We start from the raw sequence: 23455 nt of genomic DNA, 5'->3' as shown, positions 1-23455 counted from the left end.
AAAAAATTATAATTAATTAAATTATATAAATTAACATTTAGCTAAGCTGCAGCACACTGATAAAGGTGAGTTATAGCCTGAATAATAACAAAAACAACATTTTGTCTCGATAAGCCAGGGCACTCACAAAACGTTTTTTGCAAATTTAATACTTGCTAAAATAAGACAATCAGGAAAGATAGCGATAGCTAGCAGCATTCTCACGACAATCGGTTCTACGCACCGGAATTGATCAGGATTTTATCCGGCCAGGGCTATTTTTTCGGCGACATAACCCCGTTTGGATCGGTAAGTATTAATCTTTGTTTGTTGTCATTGGAGCAATGCCTTGCAGTAGGGTTGGGTTGCAGTAGGTAGCGGAATTCCGCCCTAATTTCCCAACCGAAGCAGCTGTTTTATCTAATGAGCGCAACATCTTACGCCATGCCGATCCCGGCGATCCCCGAATAAGGGATCTCAATTTGGAGATTCGGCGAATGGTAAACCATCATAAGCGGACGAAATGGATAGAGCATCTGAAGTCCTGCAACCTCTCCACCGGTGTGAATAAGCTTTGGGCTAGAGACAAGGCTTTGTCTAACCCAAAGAGACATGACGACAGAGTTGAAGTTCAATATAATGAACATGCTTCTTCGGACCCGAAAAAGTGTGCGAGCTATTTTAGCTGGCAGTTTACACTGCACCCTTCGATAGATAAAACCAAGCGATGTGTTAACCGACGGCTGCGCAAAATGCCAAACGACAGGCTCGACGGGAGTAGGCTATCTCACCAAGGTCCTCAACCTGTCGCTGACCACGTTTCAAATACCCGATGTGTGGAAAGTCGGAAGATTGGGCCCACTACTGAAACCTGGCAAACCCGCCAACTACAGTATTTAGCGTCATCCAGAAATCACCTTGTGAGAGAATGATCCTCGTTACGCTACTGCAGGACATCGAGAAAATTACGCTTCCTCCAGGACAGAAGAGGTGGACCATAAACTCCCAGAGCGGTCGACAATCAACCGTACTAAACATTTAAACTGAGAAGAATTAAACAGGGGGTTCCGCAGGGTGGTGTCCTCTCCCCGCTTAACTTCTATATCTCGAAACTTCCACAGCCACCAGAGGGACTTCCATAACCTCGTACGCTGATGATTGCACGATATTGACGTTGGGCAATGGAAATGGTGGCATGTGTTCCAAAGTAAACGGCTATCTGTCCGACCTTTCTCGTTTCCTCACTGCACGGAACCTAACGCTTTCCCCCACCAATTCCACAGCAATCATATTTACGAAATGGACGAAGGAGTATAGACTTGAGTTTAATATTTCAGTCGATGGCGTCAAAACTCCGACTATAAATGACTTTAAAATATGAGGTATAACATTTGATAGTCCATGCTCCTTCACTCACCATACGACCGCAATTATCGCCAAGGTACAGAGCCGCAACAAAAAATGGTACGATTACGATTCTTTTGGCGCCACGATTTGAGGGTATAATCTGAAAGAGGATGATCTCTGGATTAAAAAATGTATACGCATATACCCTTCTCAGACTTATAGTTTACGAGATATTTGTATTTAAAACTCCACAATTTTATATGCAATTCACTCTCATTTTATTTTTATTTACATGACATGAAAAATACCAGTTTTGCCACGTATTGTGTTTTGAAAAAATTATCAAAAGATTTCTTTTTAACATATATAGAGAAAATAGTACAAATGGTTTTTGTATAAAGATAAAAAAATAACCATGGTCGATCCAAAACCGGGGTGTTCATAGTTCTTTTGTGTTGAACTACTTTCTGCACTTTCCATATAAATATATGAATCAATATTTCATTTTGAATCATTTATATCACTAAATATGAAACAGACACAAAGTATGGCAAACTGCTATTTGCTATAAATGTAAACACACAAATCTCTTGAAAGTTTGAATGTGCAAAATAGTTTTTAAAGTATATTTATTTTCTTAAAAAATACACAATTGGTATAAAATTTTGATATATTCGAATGTGAACAATGTAATTAAATACATATTATTTAAAAAATGTGCGAAAAGTGGGTTAAACATATGAAACAACGAACATTATTATTACAAATTTTTGAACTTTAAACAGAAATATCTTTATTAATCCTGAGGACCTCCTCTATCCATCCGTACCATCAAAAAGCGGCACCAAAAGAATCGTAATATTGCCGCCAGCATGTTTCTTTTTTTCGTAGGATCCGTTAGATGACTTCGATTTCAAGGAACTTGAACTTCACTACCCAAGAGAGGTTTAGAAAACCGGTACAACAGAAACAACAATTAACCTGAGCTTTATCATTCGAACAGGGTCTGGATGACCGTTGCTAAACCAATAAAATTTGTATAAGTTTTCGTTTATTTTTATTTAATGAAATAATATAACGTTAATATTTTCAGCTTTCAAAACAAAAAATTTACCTGTGGATTTTCCGTAAATAGAAATATTCCCTTAGTTTGCGACTAGCAAAATGGAACATTTTCGAGCTTATCATCGTTATACTCATCTGTTTCGTTTAATGTTAATCCCACCAACAAAGTTTGTCCATTTAATAAACGATTTACATCCGATGCTACAGTTTTTTTCGATTATTTATGGAGAAGATCTTGTAATTTACTCCGAACAGTACAAATATTTTATTTACCTCGTCGCATATTTGTGAAATAGTAATGAACTCATTGGAAGCATTATTCTCAAGTAATAAACTGGATTTTCTGCCCTGATTAAATCGTGGACATAATTTCTCAGATAAAATAACATTCACCCACTGACGTCAAATTGAGCTTCTCAGTTGCACAAATAGTTAGCGCCATTGTCACACCTTTAATATCCGATTTTTGAATGACAATTAAACGCCGTTTTTGGCTTCTTCTTCTGGAAGCAGTTCCGATTTAATACTGGCTTTAATCAAGCTTTCATGACTAGCAATAATTTTAGTTAACTGATCACATTCACCGTCATTGGCACCACTTAATTTATAAAAAATTATTACCGGATCCGTTGGTACGAGTTGACCTTTTTTTCAGTTTTTGTATACGGTTTATAACTTCGCGTGCTAAACCTTCTTCAAAAAGCTGAAAGCCGCCTCTATAGGTGGTGCTCCTTTTGTTTAATGTATAAGAATAATTGTATTATTATTTTACAATAAATAAATAAATAACAAACCTTCTTCAAACAATTCAGAACTGGGTCAGCTCGCCTCCATATTTGTTCCGATCTTCTCTGAAACACAATATATTATCCGTATTTCTTTAAGTTCAACACGGTGGTTAAGTGTGTCGAAATAGCCATTAGATATATATAATTGTATTTCATGATCGCAGAGCTATTTGATAGCTGACATAACGTATTCGAAATCACTTTTTAATCTCTGACCTAGAATCTATAGGAAAAAATTCAGTTCAGGCTTAATTAAAATAAAACATATACATCTAATATACCTTATGATCGGGTTCTGCACGTAATCTATATAAATAAAAAAGAATTGTTGTTCGTTAGTCTGATTAAAACTCGAGAACGGCTGGGCCGATTGAGCTGATTTTGGTTTTAAAATGTTTGTCGTAGTCCAGGATAGGTTGCGAGTAAGATAGAGTAAGACGACAATTCCATTTTGCCATATAAAAGGTGACCACTTACTTTCTGTCAAACATTTGACGGTATTTGTACTCTCAGTTCCACTCGAATTGAAGAACGCATTAAAAAAAGACTTTTGAATCGACATACATACGGAAAATTGGACAAAACCAAAATATTATTTTTTTCCATGCAGATTTTTTTTTTCAATTTTATATTGTTTTGTTTTCAATTATTTGAATAGTTCAAATTCGTCGTTTGCTTCAAAAATTTTTGAAAATTATTCAGTGAGAATGTTATGTGTTTTGCACACAAAGTGATCAATTACAGATTGAAATTTGTTAGGATGCCACCAGGTGGTCGCGCAAATATCGGTCGGCGTTCTTTATGGCATCAACATACATTAGCAGCCCAAGGCACATGACCGAGTACTCCCAGGATGCGATGACATACGAGCGGTATTATGGATCGCAGTCAATCAGCAAGTGATCATCACGCTGTCACAGCAAACACCAGCTTCGATCGACTTTATCTTGAAGCAACGTACATATGGTGCTGTTAGATGCTAGATGTACTCTGTTGAGTGGCAAAAGAGAGGTTTGCCGCACGCACACATTCTTCTTTGGATGGTGGTTACACCATATTAAATTGATGAAATCATTCAATCATGCGGAAATTCCTGATGCAAAGAAAGATCCAGTATTAAACGAAGTAATGAAAACCAATAAGGTTCATGGACCTTGCGGATTCCACAATCCCACTTCAGTATCCACGTGCTTTTCTTTCGGAAACGCAAACTAGAAATGATGGATATCCACTCTATCGGCGTCGCTCAGCAGATGACAATGGCAGAATATTCAGCATTCAATTTAGAAGAGTGAGTGTCGAAGTTGACAACACATGGATCGTACTGTATTTACCATTATTGTCTAATTCACATTCAAAACTCATATCAATGTTGAGTATTGCAATTTGGTGTAATCGGTAAAATACGTTTGTAAGTACGTCACCAAAGGAAGCAACATGGCGGTTATTGGTATTGAACGATACTCGAAGTTAATTTGGAGAATGGCCAAAGAGTGTATTTCAACCCAGGGAATACAGTACCGCCAGCGGAAACAACGCCAGCAACAAAATTAACATTTACGAGTTTTTGCTCAACTTTCGTCAGTGATGCGTTTGCGAGAACATTCGGAAATAAATTGATATTATACATGGAATGCATCGTCGAAGAAATAATTACGCAACCTGTAGATTGACATCCAGGTGTATAAACAACTAATGCATTAGGACAAATTTACACAATTCACCCGAAAAACGACGATTGTTTCTACCTTCGGGTGCTATTGATAAATGTACGCGTTAACTTCATTTGAGTCATTGCGTACTGTGAATGATACGGTGTGTGCAACTTTTTGAGAAACAAGCCAGCAGTTACAATTGCTGGAAAAGGATAATGACTGGAATGCAAATGAAGTTCGCACACTTTTCGCGATAATCATTTAGATATATGAGCCTTCAAATCCACGTCTATTATGGGATACGAACAAAAATGACATTACCGAAGACATTTTACATCGTCTTCGCAAAAAATTGGAAATGACCGGTTGATACTTCCAGTGGTTCGATATCAATTCCATCTGCCGTTTATCAATTCACGAAAGATGAACTCATCACGAATGTTTATCCGAACATTGGACAAATTATCGTAACTACGATTCCTTGAGTGCACGTGCAATGATAGCTGCCAAAAATACCAATGTTGATGACTTAAGCTGGAAAATTCAAAGTTAAATTCCGGGAGACTTGCGCTCATCGCTCAATCGATCGATCGTCTTGACAATGATGACGACGCCGTGAATTATCCAGTGGAATTTCTAAAATCTTTGGAGAGGTTTGGTATGCCACCGCATCATTTGATTGTGACGCACCTATCGAATACAAGGGGCAGAATGCTTGATTCTACAAATTCCTTTGAGTTCTATCTAATTGCCATTTCAGTTCAAACGGATTCCGTTTCGAGTAAAAATTGCATTTGAGGTGAGGATTAACAGGACACTAGGATAGTCGCTAGAAATGTGTGGCATAACTTTGGAACTGCTATGTTTTTCACAGGACCAAAAATACGTGGCGTGCTCACGAGTTGGAAAACTATCTCCTGTGTATATTTACGCACCAGAACAGAAACCAAATTATCAAGCTGTGTTACATTGAAAAAAAAAAGATAAATTTAACTTTCCTTTCATTTCAAAACAAATAATTTCACGCAGGAAAACGGCTGCGGGCCAGCTAGTGTTATTCCATATTTTTCCTTATCTGAACTTATAGTCAATTTACGAGCATTTAACTCACACAATATAAACGTTTCCAGATTCATGATACAAGAAAAGCAATCTGCATCCTTGTGTATCACAATTATATTTGAGATAGGATATTTTATTGTCTACGTACGATGGTCGCGCATAACGCGACCCATTTCGATAACTGACTGCATTAAGGTTACAGATTTTTCAATATTGGAACGTATAAAGTTTCGATTGCAGAGAGGCATTAATTGAAAATGCACTGAAGCTGGGTTCTTAATGGCATTATCTGGCTGAAATAGTACTAAACGCTGAAAAACGTATTTGGAAAGAAACGGCGTTAAGGGAGCTATCATTTTAACCATTGAATAGAGAACATCATACAGTGTATCCAATGATTGTACACACCCCTTCTTGCTTAGTTCCCCCTCACTCATCAACGATTTAAGCGAACATACCTACAAATTACATACCAGTATTATGATTTTCTCATAGCACAATATAATTTAACTTACCAGTTCATCAATTGATCTATAAACTTGGTTAATCGTGGAACCACAGTGTACGAGTATAAACAATACTGTTCCATTTCCTTAAAGAAGAAATCTAACAAGGACTCCTTGAAGGAAATTATCCAAATATCAAGTACAGATGATTAGCCAATGTTTTTCAGATGACGAGCTTTACTGCGCATGTACTTCTGCTCATTAAGATCCTCTTTCTCATAACAAGAAATGTTTTGTAGTAAAAATCGATAAGCGCTATACCACGGTAAAAATACCTCTTTAATTATATCACGTACACCGTCCTCTTTGAATCGTAAATTCTTAGCTCGTACTACAAGCGAATTTATTAAATACAGACGAAGTGCATCGGCGCCATATTTTTTTACTACTTCCATACGGTCAGGATAGCTTTTTTTTACGTTTTGACATTTTTTAACTGTCTGCCGCTAACACTAAGCCGTTAGCAATTAAATTTTTGTAAGGCTCTAAGAGTGTATAAAACCAACCACGAGTTTGATCACTGCCCTCGGCAATAAAATCGGCTGGGAAATTACTCATAAAATCTGTTTTGTTGTCAAAAGGAAAATATTGTTGAGGAAATGGCATTGAACCTGAATCAAACTAGCAATAAAAACTGCAGAAATATGTTTTAATGGAGGCCGTCCAGGAATGGCAGACAGTATTTTTATTTGGTCAATCGTCTCACGATGAGGGTCCGTAACCTTCTCCCGGATAACATTTCTAACTGTTTGATACTTCCAATACAGACAGTTTCGTCACCAGTAGATGATCGCCAAATCGGTATTGGCGTTCCCCAATAACGGTTACGACTAATCTAGAAATTGCTTTCAAATAATTAACATATTGCCCCGTAAATTATATTAAACTTACAGCCCAATCCTTTGTTTCTTTTAACCAATTGCCAAATCGTCTATCGCGTACGAATTCAGGAATCCAATAAGTTTGCGAGCTGCTCGCCAGTAAGTTTTTTGACATGTGTTCGACGCGTACGAACCAAGATGGCACAGCTTTTTAAATGAGTGGTGTATCTGAGCGCCAACAAAATGGGTAGATGTGTTTAACTTGCCCGGTCGAAACTATACGAGTACTTCCCATCTATTTAAGCATTGAAATTATTTTCTTATCGGCATTTTTTACGTATAAACCAGCTAGATCTTCAACTTCGTTTGTGAACCGCCCGAATCGTCTTGTGGCCAAATTACACCACTTGATTTGGAAATAATACCAGCCTTAAGGCAAACTCGGTAATCATCTTCGCCAAAATAAGGTGCATTGTGAACAAAGCCAGTACCTGAATCTTCTGTTACATAATCATCTACAAGAACTCTGAAAGCATGATTTGCTATGCCCCTTTGCACAAAGTAAAGAAATATTGGTTTGTAGGGTTGATTAGCAAGCGTACGCCCAGGACATTTATCTAAAACTTTATATTCATTTTCATTCTTATACACGTAACTTAGGCGGCATTCAGCAACTATGTAAATCCTGTCAGTTGTCTTATCGCGCGCCTAAAAAATATTTAAATTCTGGTATGCATTTTAGGTTAATTTATTCTATTTTTATTGAACCTACCTTAACATAAATATGTCATGTGTGGGTTAACACAACAAGCATAATTGGATGGTAAAGTCCAAGGCGTTGTTGTCCATATGAGGAGGTATGTATTTTCCCAATGAATAGTCTGCAGTGCCACCTCTACACAAGGATCGACAACTTTTTTGTAATTTTGACCAGATTCAAAATTCGATAGGGCAGTTGTGCACGCCGTTGAAAATGTCATAACCTTAACTCCTTCATATACTAGACCTTTATCAAATAATTGTTTAAAAACCCACCATATGTATTGGTTCTATATACCAAGGATAAAGGGTTTTGTAATCATTCTTAAAGTTAATCCAACGACCCATACGCGTAACAATTTCCTCCCTTTCGTTAGAGTAACGCATAACTATTTTGCGGCATTCGGCGTTGTATGCTCTAATGCCCATTTTAGCCACATCGTCTGGGCTAAGTATGTTTAAGAGCTTATCTATTTCAAATTCAACCGGCAAACCATGGCAATCCCAACCAAAACGTCTATCAACATGATATCCTTGTTGATATGCATACCGGATAATGATATCCTTAATAGTACCCGCCAATATATGATCATAGTGTGGCAATCCAGTAGCAAATGGTGAACCATCATAGAAAGGGTACAATTCCGATTTCTTTAGCGCCGCGATCTCAAGGTACCGTTGGAAAGAGAAAGTCCTCCTTAGTTTACGAAATATTCGACTTCAAAGTTCGAAAATTCCCAAAATTCGAACATTTCAACAAGCTATTTCCCTACATTAAACACACTTTTCGGACATTTTTTACTTCAAATTAATTAAATTAAACCATAAACATTTAAATACATCCACATTTTGCACTTTTTGTAGGTTTTTTACCTAAGAAATCTTTATTTTAAAAATTACTTTTTACACTCGTAGTGAACATCATTTATGTGCTAACAATTACGAGTATAAGGAAATGGAGCGCTGCCATATGATAATAAGCAAATATGAGCAATTCGCTGAATTTATCTATTTTGATATAATTCCTCTTTCTTTATTTAGCAATCTTAGTTCTCATAAAAACAAGTGTGTCTATAAATTATATTTCAAATTAAAATGAGTATAAACAATCTTTCCATGTATATGGATTTTTTCTTATTCAAATTTAATAAACAACTAGGTAATATTATATAATAATATTACGTATTAAAATAATAAAATGCTTAGGTTACCCCGGGTATTGGCTCGATCAGAATTATCTTTTTAAAGGAGTACTACGCGAAAGTATTTCAGTCACCCTGGGTATGGGCTCGACCAAGGCCAAAGGCCGCCAACGCAGAAAGAAGTACTACACGAAAGTCCTTCGGTCGACCAGGGTTATTTTTTTAGAGCGCGGCCGAAGGCCGCCAATGCAAAAGTAGTACTACACGAAAGTACATCGGTCACCCCGGGTATTCGCTCGACAAGGGTTATTTTTTTAGAGCGCGGCCGAAGGCCTCAAACGCAGAAAGGAGTACTATGCGAAAATACTTCAGTCACCCCGATATGATACAAATTTTACAATATTATCATAGATTTTTACTTATTTGTCTTTACTGAACATAAATCGCATATTATACTACATATACATGGAAAAAGTTTTCACAACTCAATATTATAACTTGAAAAATGTTGGAAAGTATTTTTTATTATAATTAATATAGAAAAAATAATCACGCAAAGAAATATCGTTAAGAATCCTACAAATTTGGTGTTTAAGATGTGGCAACGCTTGTTTTCCTCATAATTGTAAACAATCTAACCTTTGCAACGATGAGTGTGATAAGTGATTTATAAATTAATAAGTTTAGGTAAAATATTACAAAATAAAAGTGAAATGTGAAAGTGTATACATATTTAAATATACCAAGTGAAAAATGTAAAAAAAAAATTAGTGAAACTTAGAGAAATACCATGTGTTTTTAGTGCAAATTTTTGAATCTTTAATCGTGAATATTTTGAAAAATATAAGTTATTCCAATATTATTTTTAGATATTCCTCCTCTGGAGAAGCTCCCCTATCCGCACATACCCATTTATACGGAAATTCGGTTTTTTTACCCGTCCGCCAAAGTAATCGGAATCGTGCCACAGAAAGTATATCTATGAATAAAAAAAAAAAATCAATTTACACAAAACTTAAAACTTTCTAATACTTTTCAACAAACGTTAGTTTGGTTTCTTCTTTGACAATTGCATACATTGATCGAATATTCTACTATTGTGCCACCCTTTCAATGTACGCACCTCTTCAGCGGTAATACAATATATGTATATTGCTTCTGGAACGCGGCAAACATTTTCCCTACAAACACCGCATGGTATTAGGCACGGTAGAGGAGGAGTAGAGAAAGTATCAGCTCATGTTATGTAAACAAAGGCACAGCTGAGAGGTGCCACTGTAGAAACGTCAAGTGTACTCCGGGGTTGAGTTTCTATTGGAATCCAAGATGGCCGAATTTTAACCAAGATGGCCGACTTTTTACCGGAAAATGGTTGCATTGTGTTATTTTCTTAAAATTTATGGAAAAGTTGTCCCAAAAATATTGGTTATATATAAAACTTTAATATATTTTCAAAAGAAAATTGTTTTATTTTAATATATATTCTCAAACATGAGAACAATTTGAGCAAATACATGGAAATTTGAGTTTTTTATTTATGCCTCTTTTTAAGTGTGGTAAGTCAATAAATGTTCACCACAGAAAAATGTTACGAACAAATAAGCAACCATGCCGAATAGTGGGGTTTAGATTATGCTCATTCACAGCCAAATTTACATTTTTGCCATCATAACGAAGGTTTTTGCAAGACAATTTGTTTTAGTTTATTTCATGGTTAAATCCTTTACGATGGTTTATTTAGTTATTTGAATCTGGAAGAAGTGTTTACAAATCTCCATTGAGACGATAAATAACAGATCGGCTGGGATTTTAATCCAATAAAAGTATAAATAACCAAAGATGGCTTCGTTAATATTGCTGCGTAATGGGTCAGGTGCTGTTCCAATTTTATGATTTAAGAGCTGAAAAAGTGATACGCGATGCTGTGAAGTACTCAAATGTTATCAAATTAGTTGGTCTTGAATTCGATACAAAATTTTAAATTCAATGACGTGCTCGTGGAAGGTGCACGTCGCATTGCTAGGTAAGCTAAAATTAAACTTTATTTTAAAAGATTTACCATGTATTTTTTAATTTTTTTTATATAATCAGCAAAGGAGCTGGTGTAGAACGCTGGTCCCAAACCAATGAGCTTTGTGCTTGCGGATGGAAGCAACTTTTCGAAGAGCAAATACTACGGTGAGCACATTCGGATGTTGCATAACCTATTGTAAATTGCGCTTAGAATCCCGATACTGCTGGTCAGGTTTATCAGGCTGTTGGGTAGGTTTTGAGCAAAATTGAATTTACATACTTTCTAATAGCTAAACACCCACCTTGCAGACCAAAGCGTTACCAGTTGAGCGAATTAATTGACTGGTTTCATCGTGTTATGCGCAAAGATGAAAAATGGTGGGGATACCGTCATTAAGACATGTGTTGTGATCCTACCTTCTTATTGAAAGCCAACTTCACGAATGTATTACCGATGTCGTTCCCTCCAACATACCGTGGTTGAAGAATTTTGGTGTACAATTGACCTCCATGGAAGAGCAAGTACCATGGGAATTATGACCATATCGTGCTGCGCAATATTATGATGCCGAATTGGGGAGTGCGGAGAACCAGCTCCACCAAAACCGACAGAACATCGGGAACAACTACGCAAATTATAAACAACACTCATCAAATGAAAGTTGGCAGCGTTGGTGACTAAGCAGCGATTTGAAAAAGAAACATTTGCATCTACGCGAATTACAATTCGTCTTTACGTATACTGAATTATGGTCGATTATGAATGGTGTGGAAGTTGATATTTAAATTAAAAAAAACAAATAAATGTAATTTGGCTAATATTGATATTTAAACTTTAAAAAACAAATAAATGAAATTTGGCTAATAATGAGCCGCTATTAAAAATTAAGGAATTTGAGTTGTATTTTTAATTGGGCCAAACAAGTTATTATCGATTTGAATAACTTCAAACAGAATATATTTCAAACAATCATTTATTTTTTTAAATACTATGCCAGTATCGCTACTGAGCATGGCAAAATAGTGTTGCGTGAGCTAATTTAAACTACTTTTTACTACTATATAGATATTGCAAATTCAAAAAATAATTTCTTTAAGAATCCTTTTTATTTAAAAACTTAGCTTAGAAATAGTGTGGTAAATCTGTTAGGATAATCAAACACTCCATTTGGGAATGAGTAGGATTCCTGATCGCCGGCGTATAGCTAAATTCTGACATTTAAAACGTGTACGTAGTTTGTGATTACAAAAATTTATAATTAAAATATAGAAAACATGGCTACTATAATTATCTCTTGCAGTCACCGACTAAACCTCGTACTGAGCAGTTGAGTTAGCGTCTTTCTCTGAGTTTACAGCTATTCATATAGCTCTCTTTTGGTGTTTTTTTTTTTTTGCACACCGGTCTGCTTACTTAAGTGACGCGATTAATACTTATTTTAAGTGAGAAATATAATTCAATACTTATATAAGTGTAATATAATTTTTCCACTATGCCCCCGGTGGGCTTCCAGTTCGGGGACAACAGGTTTGCTGCGTTGGCCCAAGGTCCCCAACCAAAACGTAAAAAATCGTATCAAAAACTGCAAGATGCTTTTCCTGACTTACCGCCAATAAAAAGTGATGACCCAAAGTAGATAGTGATTAAATCCGATGAGAATACTACACCGCTTTCGAAGGTTTCTTGTTTTCGTGTTTACAATGCCTTACTTACCGTGAGCAAAGATATAAACAAAATTAGTGAATTACGCGACGGCAGCCTATTACTGCTAGTGAAAAATAAGCAAGTTTAGTTTTAAGCAGAAAAGTTTATAAAAACGAAATGATTTTTCAACATTGGCGCTGTTAGCGCTAGCTATCATCAACATCTTAATTGTAACAAAGGCACCACTTATGCACCGTTCTTAAACGATGTGCCTGAAAGCGAAATAATAGAAGGACTGAGTTCTTACGAAGTTTCCGCGGTTTATAAGTTCAGTCGCAAAGTTGAAGGTGATATAAAGCCTACTGGTGTTATGCTAATATCATTCAACAGCTATTCCCTTCCAAACAAAATAAACATCGCATGGAGGATGACCTCTGTGCGACCGTACGTGCCTAATCCAATGCGCTGCAGGTCATGTCAGAAATTGGGTCATACGCAAAAACATTGTAAAGGCTCCCCAACATGCGAAATTTGCAATTTTCCTTCTCCACACGATAATGACTGCATCCGAGTTATGTGTGCGAATTGTTCTGGCGAGCATCGCTCTTCTGACTATACGTGTCCAAAGTATATGTTTAAATGAGTTAAACCTCCCCCACTTTATCCGGGAAAAACTGGCGTACCCTAGCACAACCGACCACATCGTCACCAATACACCACACCGGGGGACACATTAGATTTCACCACAGCAGATGTCAACTATCAAAAGGATTGGATCATCGCTGTTTGTCTACATTCGCTTACACACTGCGCCGCGTCGACACCTACGCTAATACATTCGTTTTCCGACACCCATCCCGCGCGTTGCAATTTCCGCTAACTTTCGTTTCATACATACGTTTCGATCATACGCGGAGCCACGAAAATCCCTCCTGCGATCCCCCGGTGGTCTCCATACACCTACCTACATACTTTCGTCGTTCAAATATAATAAAATAAAATAATTAAATTTAAATATAATTTGTTATTTTTTATAAATTTAAGTTCAATAAATGATTGTAAACCCAGTAAATTGCATTAAATAATTTATGTTAAAGTGGTTAAAACTTTTGTGTCCAAATTAAGGGCAACAAATTATATATGGTCCTTCGAGCCATAGTGACAGGCACTATGGAGTTTTAAACGAAACAGTGCAGTGCGGAGAATAGCAGTGGCGAAGCATTAAACAAAAAAACTGTGTGCAGTGAAAAAACTAGTGCAGCAACTCATCCAGAACAAAAATCAAAAAACAATAACATATACTTACATATAACTAATAAACAAAACAAAATAAAGCAAAATTAAGTGCAGTGGCAAACAATTAAAACAAAAAACAAAAAAAAAACCCAAAACATGCTATAAAACAAAGTGCCAGTGGCGAACAAAAACAAACAAAAAAAAAAAAAACAGTGCAGTGACCCAGCCAAAAAACAAAAAACAAAGAGGTGTTACACATTAAAAAACAAAAACTGGTGCAGTGCGGTGAAATGGCAAAATAATAACTAATAGATGTTATGTTTACATACATATATAACAAAAGTCAAAAAATAAAAAAAGTATAGTGGAGCAAAACAGAAGCAAAGCTGCGGAGACAAAAACATAAACTTACAAAAACAAAATACACAAGACTTTACAAACACAACAAAAAATTAATCGGGCGCGAAAAGTAAAAGCACCTAACCAATAACATAAACAAAAAACCAAACAGAAACGGGCGCGAAAAACTAAGCACCTTAATATAAAACAAAAACAAATTGAACGCGCGCGAAACCTAACACAAAATATAAAGTAACAAATTAAACGGGCGCGATCAGTAAAACAAATAAACATACATACCAACAAAACAACAGCACAAGGAGGTAGCCACCCGGATACATAGGAAGAAGAACAAAACGCAGAAGACATATAGGCATTAATCAACATATGCACGTACATACACCCTGCGAAACATACCATGCTGAGTACCGAGTGAGCGTATTATGTCCTTTATTAATTTAATATATGCACATATGTATGCCCAAAATTGCAGTTGATACAATACCTGTAATTAAAATCCGCTTTAACGGCAACTAAAATTTAATCAATTACTTGTGAAAAATTTCCGGCAAGCCCTTTCTGCATAATAAAGCAGTAAGCGGGATTGTATACTCGTATACTTAGTATAGAAAAGACAAAAACACAAAAAGAATAAAAATAACTACACTTACATACATACATATATGCAGATATATATTTAGTGGAAACATTCATATACATATACATATAACATACTTACATATGTACATATGCATAATTGCCAAGCGCAAAATATATACATATGTGTACAACATATATCTATAATACATATTAGACGAGGGTTCTAATTGTAAAAGTGCATATTTATTTACATATAAACATATATGTACATAAGAGAAAATAGCTTTTTCTAATACCTCTCCCTCAAAAGAAAAAAAAAAACAACAAAATATACATACTTTGCAAGAACTATGCAAAATATTTAATAACACATTTGTACACACACATGTTATAAGTCCACATTGGCAATTATATGGCAATACCTCTTGTTTTTTGGCAAACAAAAACAAGCAGGATTGCATCCAAAAAGCAAATTGATCTCTCTAACGAGCTCTCAATTGCTTACGAACAAAGCATTACCATAAGCACACAAACAATTCGTGCATACTTATGTAAATAGCGCATTGATCTCCTCAGCGAGCTCTCAATTGCACAAAACATAAGTACTTTCGTAAGCACATATATACATTCGTATAAGTCCAAGTATTAGGGTGTACCTAAATACTAACATAAGGACGAAAAAGTGTTATTCAATTAAAAGTGCGGATATTTGCAAACTTAAAACTAAAATAAAATAAATAAATATTATTATTTTGCAAATAAATAGAAGCGGTAATAATAACACGAAATAACATATACGTTTTTTAACAACCAAAACTGAAAATAAAAACATTTGCCTAAAAAAGTTTCAATTTAATTGCCTTATTCAAATAAGTTTACTCTGAAGAAAATTTAATTCGTTTGAGAAATATTTTAATACACAATATATCAAAAATGATTCATAACGACACCAATCCAAATACACCTGCAAGAGCTACACGCTCAAATCAGGTTGCTAAATTCATTTCACAAAGTGACAGTTTAATAAGATACTGCACTAGATTTGCCTCCTCACCGATTCACGAAAACTCGGAATCGTTACTAGAAATAAAAAATCAAAATCTAAAAAATTTTTGGACTCGCCTCCAAGCGGCTTATGACGCCATTGTAGATTCTGACGATTCAGATCTACCACAAAATTTTAAATCATCGGCTTACGATATTTACGAAAACTGCCTTGACCAATATGAAGAAACGAAAGCTATGATCTCCGATCAATTAATGCTAATAAAAGCAATTGCACCTACTCCACATCCGAGAGTAGAGCTGCCACAAATGCAACAATATCAAGAGGCAAGTTCAGGCATCCAACTCGAGGTGCCCGCTTGTGACACAGAAACCTTTTACGGAGGTTATGAAGAATGGCCGTCCTTCCGGGACATGTTCACGGCCGTGTACATAAACCATCCTCAACTATCACAAGCGCAAAAATTGTATCACCTCCGATACAAAACAAAAGGTCAAGCAGGCATAATAATAAAACAGTTCGCCCTTAATGACGATAATTTCAATATGGCTTGGGAAGCTCTAAAAGCTAGATATGAAAACGAAAGAATACTGGTCGATAAGCAAGTAACGACACTATTAAACTTGCCTAAAATTAAAAAAGAAACAAGTGTAGAATTCATCAAACTAGAATCCACTGTTTCTAATTGTTTGTCGGTTCTATCGACACTTAATATCCCCACAGACAGCTGGGATCCTATTCTGGTAAACATTTGCACCGCCGCATTACCAGAAAAGTCGTTACTTCTATGGGAGCAATCGCTCTCATCACGAAAAAAGTGCCCAACGTGGCAACAAATGAAAGATTTTCTCACCACCCAATATGAAATTGCGGAAAGGTTAGAAGAAAAAATACTCAAAGTTAAGAACAAACACGACCAGAATGAAAGCTTAAATAGACCCCAAGTTAGTAACAAAATCAATTCAAACAAAAATTTTTACAAAACGCAATCGTTCACATCCGAACAGAAAAAACATACGTCATGCGAACTATGTAAAAGAGGGCATAAACTTATATCTTGCCAGAGGTTTAAAAACTTAAATATTAACGAAAGGAACAACTTTGTCAGGTCAAAAAGACTCTGTACAAACTGCTTGTCCCATACCCACAATCTAAAAAATTGCAAAAGCAAATATAATTGCTTATATTGTCACAAAAGACACAACTCAATGCTTCATTACAGCAGATATCCCATCTCACCTCAAAGAAGCTCTTATACACAAAGAACCACAGGTTTAATTGCAAAAGCAAATCCTGAAACCCAAAATTCGAAAAATTGCCAAGAGACACCATGTTGCTCAAAGGCACAAAAAGCTCAAACGCTGCACATCGAAGCACAAAGTGGACCAGTTTCAAAACTAGTTACCACCATACCAAAACAAGGTCACTATAATAACAAATGCCTTAATTCACAATTAAGGAAATTTCAAAAGTCAAGGAAAATTCTCCCTACAATAAACAAAACTCTCGAAGGTCAGTATTGTGAAGACTTCTCCAAAGCCACAACTACTCGAGCAAATAATGGCCGGTACGTCGCACGACAACCACTAGAGCCACAAAATTCCAATACTCCACAAATTGGTATAAAAAACAAAGTCAGAGTTACCTCTCACAGACGATATATTAAAAGCACATAAAACTTTCGGCCCCGCAGGATGGCTTTCGCCAATAATGAAAACAAAAAACCATTTCTAAACAAATCCTAGAGCGGTGGCGGACTACTAAACGCCAAATTAGTGCACACGCACTAAAACATTAAATACTCGTATAATATAACATAGTTGTATCAAAAAGTCGAAAAATCGACACATAAACGATCGACAAGTAAAATCTCCAAAGGAAGTTAAGGCATCACCACTCCCAATGCGATACAGTGACGCGCCTAGACTTAACAAAAGCAAAGGTAGCTCCTATCGCTCCTACATTAGCGCTTCTCATAAGGGTAGTTGGTGAGAATCTGTTGTACAAATTGAACATACCACTTAAAAAAAATTATAATTATAATGAAGCCGTTCTCCATTCACGGCCACTCTCACGCAAGATCCCTCTAATTTCATAGTCCTAACTCCAGGGCTAAGGAGTACCCATTCTGGCCACATCTGAGCCAGGCTATCCTTAATAAGCCGATCATAAAAAATGCAACAATTGTCGATAACACAGAAAAGGCAAATAATAAACAGCTAGCTTAACAAACCAATACTGCAGTAATGCTAAATAAAACCACAATATTAATACTATCAAGGAAACGAAAGCAAATGCATACCAAATATGTTTAAGACTAAGTCCGTTTTTAGCATTTACAGGTGTTCTGCACCCTCGGGTACTCTACCAGAAGTACTCCGAAATACATACAATCGCATATATGGCACATACGCAATTCTAGGCAAAATATTTGCCTAGGGGGCCCAGTATGTTTAAATGAGTTAAACCTCCCCCACTTTATCCGGGAAAAACTGGCGTACCCTAGCACAACCGACCACATCGTCACCAATACACCACACCGGGGGACACATTAGATTTCACCACAGCAGATGTCAACTATCAAAAGGATTGGATCATCGCTGTTTGTCTACATTCGCTTACACACTGCGCCGCGTCGACACCTACGCTAATACATTCGTTTTCCGACACCCATCCCGCGCGTTGCAATTTCCGCTAACTTTTGTTTCATACATACGTTTCGATCATACGCGGAGCCACGAAAATCCCTCCTGCGATCCCCCGGTGGTCTCCATACACCTACCTACATACTTTCGTCGTTCAAATATAATAAAATAAAATAATTAAATTTAAATATAATTTGTTATTTTTTATAAATTTAAGTTCAATAAATGCTTGTAAACCCAGTAAATTGCATTAAATAATTTATGTTAAAGTGGTTAAAACTTTTGTGTCCAAATTAAGGGCAACAAATTATATAGTATATGCAAACCAAAGAAATTTTAAAAATAAAGACACTAGAAAAGTGCAGTATGCACGAAGCCCTCAAAAAGTATAGAGAAAATACTTCCCTCCCTTCCCTCACTGCTAGCTTTGCACATGTGCTTCAACCTACAAAAGAGGTATCCTCTGTAACCACCACACCAACAAAAATTTCAGCCATCAACAATCCCACAAAATCTAAAAGTACTCATAGAACCGCCGACAATGACTTGCCTACTACATCAAAACAAAACGCAGAGGTCACCTCTGCACCCAACTCATCATTAAAATCTTTAACTAGCAAAAATCACTCATCAAACGCCAATAATAAGCATATTTCCATCAACAAGCCTACATCGATCAGTTCTGACTACAACAACGTCTCACAGTCAGCTAAAAATATCAGCGACAACTGTACCCAACAAGACTCTTTCTTAAATCCCAAACTTTTCAGTCCAACAACAGCCTCTTTCATTTCTAACTTAAACAACTCCTTAAACTCGCTTAATAAATATACTGACTTCAAATATACTACTACCAACACTACTGTGCAATCTAATCTACCTAATCACGAAAATCTCTTTCCAACAACAAGCATTTCCAACGGTAATCAATACTTTACTGAACATACTGAACAAATAGAAATTGACTCTGAATAAATACGCTTAGCTTTTACTCTCTTTTGAACTAGTACTCAATTGGTGACACTCGGCTTCAACTGACTGCTCATGCGAGTTGAAATTCTAGCTCTCTTCTGTTTCCCTTTTTCTTTTCTTCCTACATAGATCTTATGATTCCAATATTACAATGGAATTTAAACGGCTACACTAATAATTACAATGGGCTTCAATTATTCATACAAGATCATACCCCAGCTATTATACTCTTAAATGAAACTCACATCTCTTTCAACTTGTCGGCTTTTACTCCTAAGCAGTACATTGGCATGTTTCACAATCTTCCACATATTAGCACAAGTAAAAGAGGCATTGCGATTCTCATTAGAAGAGATATTCCACACAAAATTAATGCCATTCAATCCAACTTGCTGGCTATGTCGATTGAAATTATCTTAGTTAAAAAAATAACCATTATCTGCACCTACATATATTGCACCAGACGAACAATTTACCAGTACAGACATCCTGCAATTAATCAACCAAACGTCTACTCCTTTAATTTTCGCTGGTGATTTTAATGCATGGAGTTCACTATGGGGCTCTCCAATAGCCAACAAGAGGATTGAAGATGCTTTACTTTCCTCTAACTTAATATGTTTGAATAACAGATCCGCGACACACTTTTCCACTCACTCCACTTTTTCCCATGTAGATCTTACAATGTGCACCGTCACACTTGTCACAGAGTGCGAATGGAGTATACTCGATCACCTGCATGGAAGCGATCACTTCCCCATTGTACTAAAATTGCACCTAGGTTCAACAACTAAAAACCACAAAATAAATAAGGTATTCAAAACTGATTACGCTGATTGGGAGAAGTTCCAGACACATTGCGAGATAAATAGCAATAATACCCCAATATCTGACAACCCTAACCAAGAAAGTGCGAGTTTAACAAAAATTATTCATTCAGCAGCGAATGTTAGCATTCCTCATACAAAGCCAACAGCAAGTTCAAAGAGTGTTCCTTGGTGGAATAAAGAAATCGCTGAATTGCGGGCAAGAAAACAGACAGCTTGGTATGAGTACAAACGGGCTCGAACACTACTCAACTTAATATCTTTCAGGAAAGCCAATGCTCTTTTCCGTCGTTCCGCGAAACAGGCCAAGCGTAAATGTTTTCAGGATTTCACAAGCAAAATAAATCCTTCGTCTAGTCCTAAGTTAATATGGAACGCTTTAAAAAAACTTTCTGGAGTGCCTAGAAATCTAACCATTCAATGCGTAAAGGGGCCAACAGGTTTGGTAACCAATCCATCCGAAATTTCCGAGTTATTTGCAAACCACTATTCTGAAACAAGCTCAGATATTTCATTCAGCACACAGTTTCAAACCTCTAAAACCTCCACACTGTCCGACACTTCCTACTCTGTCTCCCCTCTTTCTTTTTCTGCTAGACAAATAGAAACCAGCATTTCACTGTCTGAATTCGAGTTCGTTGCATCTACCGTTAAGGGTAAGTCGCCGGGGCAAAATAAAATTTCTTATCCAATTATCAGACATATTCCGAAAAGTCTCAAGCTCCGATTGGTAAAGCTTTATAACAAAATTTTCAATACTGGTGTCTACCCCCAATTTTGGAAAACGTCCTGTGTTATACCAATACTTATACAACACAAATCCTCCAATGAACTTGCTAACTATAGGCCGATTTCCCTCCTTCCATGTATGGGCAAAATTTTGGAAAAGATCGTGGCAAACCGCTTGATGTGGTATGCTCAGCGAAACAAGTTCATATCACCGAATCAAGTCGCCTACAAAAAAGGTCAAGGCACGTTAGACGCTTTAATCCAACTTGACTACTTCATTACTAACGCTTTGTCCAGCAAAAACCACGTGTCCGTACTATCTCTGGACTTCCACAGAGCTTTCGACAAAATTGGAGCCCATATTATTATTCGACAACTTAGAAAATGGAAAATAGGCCAGAATATGATACGTTTTGTTACCAACTTTCTCACAAACAGAAAACTTAAAGTCAACGTAAATGGTTTTCTTTCTTCAACACTCCCGCTTTCTAATGGTACGCCGCAAGGCTCACCTCTTTCAGCCTTCCTTTTTATCATTGCTTTCGATGATATTAGTAGGATGATAAAAAATTACAAAGGAGTTGAGCACCAGATCTATGCTGACGATGTCCTAATCTACACAAAAGTCTCTGACGTTAATGTAGCTCAATCCTTATTTACTAATATACTCGCCAGAATTGAGATTTGGTCACTGGAGTCTGGTGCTTCACTTTCTTTAGACAAAACACATATCCTTCATGTATGTAGGAAGCAAAATTGCAACGGTATTTCACTTACCCACAACCAAACTAACATCGAATGTAAAACACAACTGAAATTACTAAGATTAATTTTTGACTCTAAGTATAACTTTAATGCTCACTGTAAATATGTCAGAAACTCGTTAATGACACGATTAAATATTGTTAAATATCTCTCGTCTAAGCATTCATTTATTCATCCGAACACCCTAGTCAATGTTGTCAGAGCTTTGCTAACTTCAAAAATAGATTATGGGCTCCCCATCTATGGCAATTGCTCCAAAAGCAGTATCAACCTTTTAAATGCACCATACCATTGCGCAATACGGCGCAGTCTCCGGGCCTTTCCAACCTCGCCAATAAAAACGATAATGGCTGAATCTGGTTTACCAACTATTCAAAATAAAATTATAGATTCTTTTCTCCAAATTCTTGCGAAAACGGCTGAGAACACTAACCCATTACTAAATACAACTATCACCCATGCCACGAAAAAAAGAAAAATTTCAAGAACACAATCGGCTATTTCGAGATGCTTAAGTTTCGCTGAAGAAAATAATATTTTACGTAATGCAACATGCAAATTCACCACACGACATCCTCCCTGGCTGATCAATGATAAAATCCTACAGAATAAGCTTATGTTTTTGTCCAAGCAAAACACACCAAACGAAGTCTTTCAACAAACCTTTGCTGAACTGGAATCTAATTATACAAATAATGGCTGGAAGCTATTGTTTACGGATGGCTCTAAGTCCATCGATTCCACTTCGTTAGCAGTTGTCACTGCCACAGGAGAAATTATTTGCAATTGGCTTCTCCCCTCAACGAGCTCTGTATTTACCGCTGAAGGATCTGCTATCCTTCATGCAGTTAATCACGCAAAAAAGACTAAAAGAAAGTTCCTCATCTGTACAGACAGCAAATCGTGTATGTCTGCAACAGGGTTGGGCATTTTTGCACTACCACTAATTTGCACTACCACTAAATATTTAGTGATAGTGAAAAACCAATTGCACTACCACTAAACCTTTAGTGATAGTGAAAAACAAATTGCACTACCACTAAACCTTTGATCTCATAAAACTACTAAGTGAACCTTCAGAAAAAAACGTTATGATTGTTTATAGATTCTTTAAAACCAACGATTTGTTAAAACATATTTAAGCAACTTACATCTTTACTAACCGTTAGCAAATAGAACTTTTTACCTAGTTATAATTGCAAGGCGGCTGAAGGCCTCGTAGCCAGTGCTGCGTTTATGTATTTATATAATGAAACTCCTTTTGTTATATGAATTATTATAAATAAATAAATTATCTCTTGATTTATCTTACAATAAAAAAATGTGTTTTACTGTTCAGACGAATTGTTATGGTACGTAATATCAAATTTTTCACAATAGTTATCTCTTATGGTCCACTCATTATCAAATATAACTTCCATTTTGTCCATGAATAAGTTAACTAAAACGCTTAAAAATATATAGCATATTTATCTATATCATGAAGGTATAATTAATTTTTGTGATAACAGCTAAAAACTTTACTCTATAACAAAAATTGAAAATAGTATTTAT

At 36.2% G+C, this 23455-nt stretch overlaps 1 protein-coding gene and 2 pseudogenes across 1 annotated transcript in view; 2 read left to right on the top strand and 1 right to left on the bottom strand.

Annotated features, from left to right (window-relative positions):
- The window catches only part of LOC125779311 (uncharacterized), a 329486-nt gene that overhangs the window by 190534 nt on the left and 115497 nt on the right, over positions 1 to 23455 (top strand). The gene's annotated exons all lie outside the window — the stretch shown is intronic.
- On the bottom strand, positions 1459 to 10300 carry LOC105221762 (isoleucine--tRNA ligase, cytoplasmic-like; annotated as a pseudogene).
- Positions 8690 to 14340, top strand: LOC125779451 (uncharacterized; annotated as a pseudogene).

Source organism: Bactrocera dorsalis, chromosome 6, assembly GCF_023373825.1.
Source record: "Bactrocera dorsalis isolate Fly_Bdor chromosome 6, ASM2337382v1, whole genome shotgun sequence".
NCBI lineage: Eukaryota > Metazoa > Arthropoda > Insecta > Diptera > Tephritidae > Bactrocera > Bactrocera dorsalis.
Note: the sequence above shows the minus strand (reverse complement) of the source record. Positions and strands in the feature narration are given on the sequence as shown.